The sequence below is a fragment of the Chlorocebus sabaeus genome, chromosome 12, assembly GCF_047675955.1.
Source record: "Chlorocebus sabaeus isolate Y175 chromosome 12, mChlSab1.0.hap1, whole genome shotgun sequence".
Taxonomy (NCBI): Eukaryota; Metazoa; Chordata; class Mammalia; order Primates; family Cercopithecidae; genus Chlorocebus; species Chlorocebus sabaeus.
In genome coordinates this window covers 22,656,127-22,662,126 of record NC_132915.1, presented here as the reverse complement: position 1 = coordinate 22,662,126, position 6,000 = coordinate 22,656,127, and the positions used below count along the sequence as shown (strand labels likewise).

The 6,000-nt window shown below is 39.0% G+C and overlaps 1 pseudogene; it reads left to right on the top strand.

The window, feature by feature from the left end:
* The first annotated feature begins 1,379 nt into the window (after nt 1-1,379).
* Nucleotides 1,380-2,007, top strand: LOC119624239 (required for meiotic nuclear division protein 1 homolog pseudogene; annotated as a pseudogene).
* Nucleotides 2,008-6,000: the final 3,993 nt, after the last annotated feature.

The window sequence follows — 6,000 nt, the reverse complement described above, 5'->3', positions numbered from 1 at the left end:
GATAAAGAAAATGTGATACATATATACCATGGAATACCATGCAGCCATAAAAAAGAATGAAATCATATCCTTTGCAGCAACATGGATGCAGCTGGAGGAATTAATGCAGAAACAGAAAACCAAATACCACGTTTTCATTTATAAGTGGGAGCTAAAGACTGAGTACTTACGGATATAAAGATGGTGCAATAGAAACTGAGGACTTCTTGGGGCGAGGGTGGGCAAGGGGCAAGGGGCAAGAGTTGAATAACTGTTGGGTTCTATGCTCAGTACCCAGATGATGGACTCATTTGCACCCCAAACCTCAGCATCATGCAATATACCCAGGTAACCTGCACATGTAGCCCTTGAATCTAAAAAAAAGTTAAAAGAAAAAAAAGGAATGTCCTAAAAATCATGTGAATTTGGAAAAAAATAAATATAGGGTTAGCCATGTTCATATATTACTTTGATTTAACAAAAAATAATGATGAATTCAAATATATAAGTGTAACTATAGGTAAGAAGCAATAAGCCAAAATATTAATTGTGGTTGTCTCCGAGAAATGAGATTTTGATTTTTTCTTTTTTTTTTTTTTTTTTTTTTTTTTTTTGAGACGGAGTCTCGCTCTGTGGCCCAGGCTGGAGTGCAGTGGCGCGGTGTCGGCTCACTGCAAGCTCCGCCTCCTGGGTTCATGCCATTCTCCCGCCTCAGCCTCCTGAGTAGCTGGGACTACAGGCATCCGCCACTACACCTGGCTAATTTTTTATATTTTCAGTAGAGACGGGGTTTCACCTTTGTAGCCAGGATGGTCTCGATCTTCTGACCTAGTGATCCTCCCGCCTCGGCCCCCCAAAGTGCTGGGATTACAGGCGTGAGCCACCGCGCCCGGCCGAGATTTTGGTTTTTTCTATATCTTTTTGTGCCTTTGTAAATTTCCACAATGGGCACATATCATTTAAATAATCATAAAACCAATATTCATTATATAAAAAATTAATCAATGGATTAGTTAAGTACAGATGGAGAGTTATGTACTAGGTTAACAACTTTGCCTGCTAGACTTTACAACTGCTTGTTTAACAATGGAACACAGTAATCAAAGAATGCCCGGAAAGCTTAGGGTGGGAATGCTTTTAGACACTATTGAATACACCCACACTTTTGCACCTGCAGTTTTACAAGCTCAAATTAGAAAACCTATCATGTTAATAGAAACAAAAATATTGGAGGGAGCGCCCTTCCAGGAGAGGGAGTGGCTGCCATAGTGAGAGGCTGGTGCTGCGGCTCTTTCCCTGCAGTCCTGATGAGGAAGTGTGCCTCACGGGTGCTTCCTTCTTCTGTTCGGGTGGAAAGCTTGAGATGTGGTTAATGCAACCTACAGTTCTCAGAGCCATGCATGGCCAGATCTCACTGAATATTATCAAAAGCACATCAGTGCCAAAGAATTGGTCATCTAATGTTAAAACCGCTTAAGGAAATTTGAAAATACAACATGCAGCACGCTGACAATACGTCAAAACTTGGATTTGTTCCTTCCTGATAAAACAGCTGGTGGTTTGAATACATCTGAGATCCTGGAAATGAACCAAAAAAAAAAAAAAAAAAAAATTCAAATACTAGCATGCTGTCTCCATTAAATGCTGCTCATTGCCAAGATGAAAAAGCACACCTTCCAACCATGAAATCCTTTGGTACTCACAGGAGCGACCCACACACCAAATCTATTGGGTTCTAAATTGTTTATAAAAATGTGAAAGAGGCATTTCTCATCTATATCAATGGAAACATTTGTTCCAAAACAAGACTTTCCACAGATCAAGAGACCACTAAAAGCATCCAGGACCAGGCAGCCATCCAGGACCAACTTTCCAGTTCTGTCTGTGAACGAGGTGAAGTGGGGGTGGCCATGGCTCTTGTGTTTGGTGATCATTGCTCACGCTAAACCAGCGTGCGTTGCACGCCAGCCTTACCACCAACATAAGAGAAATGGCAGTCAACTCAGACTTCTTCATCAAGATCTTTGAAGCCTAAAAAAATATTCAAAGGTATTCAAAATCTTAATTTTTAAGAATTAATGATACATATAAAAACAAAATCCAGGCAATAAAACATGAAAATATAGTTTATAAAAGATTTAGTTATTGGTCTAAGGAAACTGAAAAAGAGGACTAGTACTAAGTCCAGTCTAAGAATGGAACTGTAAAAAAAAACAAAAAAACAAAACCCACTAGAAAAAAAACAGACTAGAAATTCTTCATCAAATTAAAAAATATTGTAACTCTTCAGACAGATAAGCCTTTATTAGCCTGTGGCAACTGTGCATGGAGCGGTGAAGTGACACACTAGGGTAGACTCCAAAAGCAGCAGGGGAAGAGGGCCGTGCTTTTTTATCCTCTTCAGGTTTAAGGGGGTATTTTTATTCATCCTTAAGAGGTTTATGGGAATTTTTCTGCTACAATTTGCATTTCTCCTTTAATAACAATTTAAGGGTCAAAATCAAGCCCTTGGTAACCTTTGTATCTTGCATAATACCTAGAACGGTGCCTTGGTGCCTTGTGCTTAAATGTTGATTAAATTGGAAAGGATTGAAAAGAGGCAAGAGGATAGTCATCAACATTAAAGATATTTTAAACTTGATGAAGACTTCTGAATTTATCAGAAAACAGGTTAGAATGTCTGTCTTTAAGTCTTGATTCTGAAAAGTAACCCCTGAGCCTATTTAATTTTGGCTGTGTTTTTATTACAGTGTGGCTGACATCCCTTAGAAAGGTATACGTACCTTTACTCATCCTCAGATCCTGAAGCTAGGAATTAGTGAATACGTTTTTGTGTTGGATTCTGGAATGGTTTCAATTCTTGTGTGGTTTCTCTGAACCCAGGATGTGAAGGATGGAAGCATTGTGCAGGTACTACTCACCCTTTCCTTTTGCTGGAGCTTTGGGATAACCTGGGAAATTCAGTATTTAAGTGTCCGAGATGACATTAAACGTAAAAACCTGAATTCATGGCAGATCCAAAAACGAGAAAGCTCAACTCATTTTCTTCTTTTGTTACATCTAGCAGCACAGTGCATCAAGTTTCTTAGGAGGGAGCTGATACGGCCAGAGATGTCCCTAGGCTCTGTTCCTTTGGGCCGTTCCTTTGGGCCATTCCTTAGACTTGGAAGCAATTTTCCTAAATACCGTTTCTTATTTTGCTTTAGGAGTTTTTTTCTACTTCCTTCCAGGAAAGGATTTGAAGTAATTTTCAACGTTCAATATAGTTTCAAATGAGATAAATACTTTCACATATTAGTCAAAGCAAATAGTTGACACGAACAGAGAAATAACTGTTATAAATTACCTGAAATGAATAATCTAGTTGAACGTTTTGCTTTGAGAAGCCCAGTATTTAAAAGAGGAAATCCTCCTGGGATTTATTGTTTGCTGTTTATTGTTGTGGGGGAGGACAAAATAAAAACATAAAAATATCTTAAGAGAAATAACTTTTTCCATGACTGAAATTAAGGAGTCAGTTATTTCATGGGTCCTATTATAGAAGACACTATAGAACACAATAGACAATGACTTTAGCTGGAGTTTGGCAAAAAGAAGCCTATGCTGTCTTTCTGAAAGCACAGAAAAATAATAGAAAATCATATGTTTCTGACTGGGTGGTGGCTCACACCTGTAATCCCAACAGTTTGGGAGGCCGAGGCAGGCGGATTACTTGAGGTCAGGAGTTTGAGACCAGCCTGACCAACATGGTGAAACCCCATCTCTACAAAAATACAAAAATTAGCCAGGCATGGTAGTGGTGTGTGCCTGTAATCCCAGCTTTTCAGGAGGCTGAGGCAGGAGAATCTCTTGAACCCAGGAGGCGGAGGTTGCAGTGAGCCGAGATCATGCCACTGCACTCCAGCCTGGGTGACAGAGCAAGACTCTGTCTCAAAAAGAAGAGGAAGAAGAAGAAGAAGAGGAGGAGGAGGAGGAGGGGGGGGGGAGGAGGAGGAGGAGGAGGAAGAAGGAGAAGAAGAAGAAAAGAAGAAGAGGAGGAGGAGGAAGAAGAAGAAGGAGGAGGAGGAGGAGGAGGAGAAGGAAAGAAGAAGAAGGAGAAGAGAAATTTTTGGAACATCATTTCTTGAAGATTTTACTTTTCATAGAGAAAGCAGTCTTGGCATGGCTAGGGCCAAATTGAGGACCACCCCGTTTTCATACAGCCACTATAGTGCTGGTAAACCCTTTATACAACTCTTGACTGAGACAAGGAAAAGACTCTCCTTTGTGTCAGAAAGCATGTGGACTTTGTTTTGTTCCCATGTTTGCACCAAGTTCATCTTTTTAGCTCTGCAGAACACCATGCATCTGGAGTTGGCTGAATGAGGTTTCAGTGACCCTCTCTGTCAAAATTAAATCTTTATCTGGTCTCATTTTCAGAGATCATAAACTGAGATATTCAACCCACATCCCATTGGCTTACAATTCCTAAAAGCAATATTGCGTGCAGTGGCTCATGCCTATAATTTCAGTGCTTTGGGAGGCTGACGCAGAAGGACTGCTTGAGGCCAGGAGTTGAAGACCAGCCTGGCAACATAGCAAGACTCCCATTTCTAAAAGACTTAAAAAAAAAAAATTAGCCGAGTGTGGTGGTGCGCACCTGTAGTCCTAGCTACTCAAGAGGCTGAGGTGGGAGGATCGCTTGAGCCCAGGGGTTCCAGGCTGCAGTGAGCCATAACTGTACCTAACTCCATCCAGCCTGGGCAACAGAATGAGACCCTGTCACTAAACAAACAAATGAAAAAACAATAATAGCAGCGCTTCTTGTTAATGTCTAGTCTTTGAAGAGAACAGCAGAGGATGGGAAAAGCAGGTCTGAGTAGCATGGAGCCTGACGCTAGGGAGAGAGTTTTCAGGCTAATAGCACAGGGTGTTACAAAATCACTAGTGAATTGTTAACCATTTTTTTGAAAAATGAAATAGAATAGAAAAAAACAGAATACACTGCTCATGATAAAGATAAATACTGGTTTGTGAAGCTTTTGTGGCAATTATTGGTATGTGAGCATATATGTGTATATGTACTGTGTATAATGATTTCTTATCATAGGTTATAGTTAAGAAAACTTACAAGATAAAGCATAATACCGGTAACGTAAAAAAAATTAAAAATTAAAATATTGTCTTCAACTTTTAATAAGCATTACAGAATTATGTATTATGTGTTAATGCTCTCTATAATTCTGATAGTTACCATCTTTCATCTAAAGAGCAAGCCAACATATTTTAATGAGTTGATTAAAAATATGAACTATTATATGGAATAAGCTATGAATTCAATTTTTAAAATAAACATAGGACTGTTCAGGTTATCATTTGTTTCTTTAATAAGTCTTGGCAGTTTACACCTTTAAAGAAATTTGTCCACTTGATCTAAGTACTCAAATACTATTTTTAAAATTCTAAATATTAAAAGTAATACTATTTTTAAAATTCTAAGTGTTCAAAAGACTCATTAAGCCTTAGAAATATTCTAATAAAATGTCCAGGAATAATAAAATCTTGGACTGAAAAACAAAATGAGCAGGCAAACAGAAAACAGAATTAGCTTATTATAAGGACGAAATAATAATGTTTATATGTATTACACTTATTCTAGTAGTCCAGAGAGGAATACATGTATTTTTATATACTGTTCTTTTAATATATTGTTAGATTTGTCAATATTTTGTAGAGGATTTTTGTGTTTATGTTCATGAGGGATATTGTATTGATCTATAGTAGTCTTCTTCTTCTCCTTCTCCTTCTTTTTTGAGACAGAGTCTCGCTCTGTCACCCAAGCTAGAGTGCAATGGCACAATTTTGACTCACTGCAACCTCCGCCTCCCGGGTTCAAGCGATTCTCCTGCCTCAGTCTCCTGAGTAGCTGGGATTACAGGCACATGCCACCATGCCCAGCTAATTTTTGTATTTTTAGTTAGAGACGGGGTTTCACCATTTTGGTCAGACTGGTCTCAAACTCCTGACCTCACGATCCGCCCG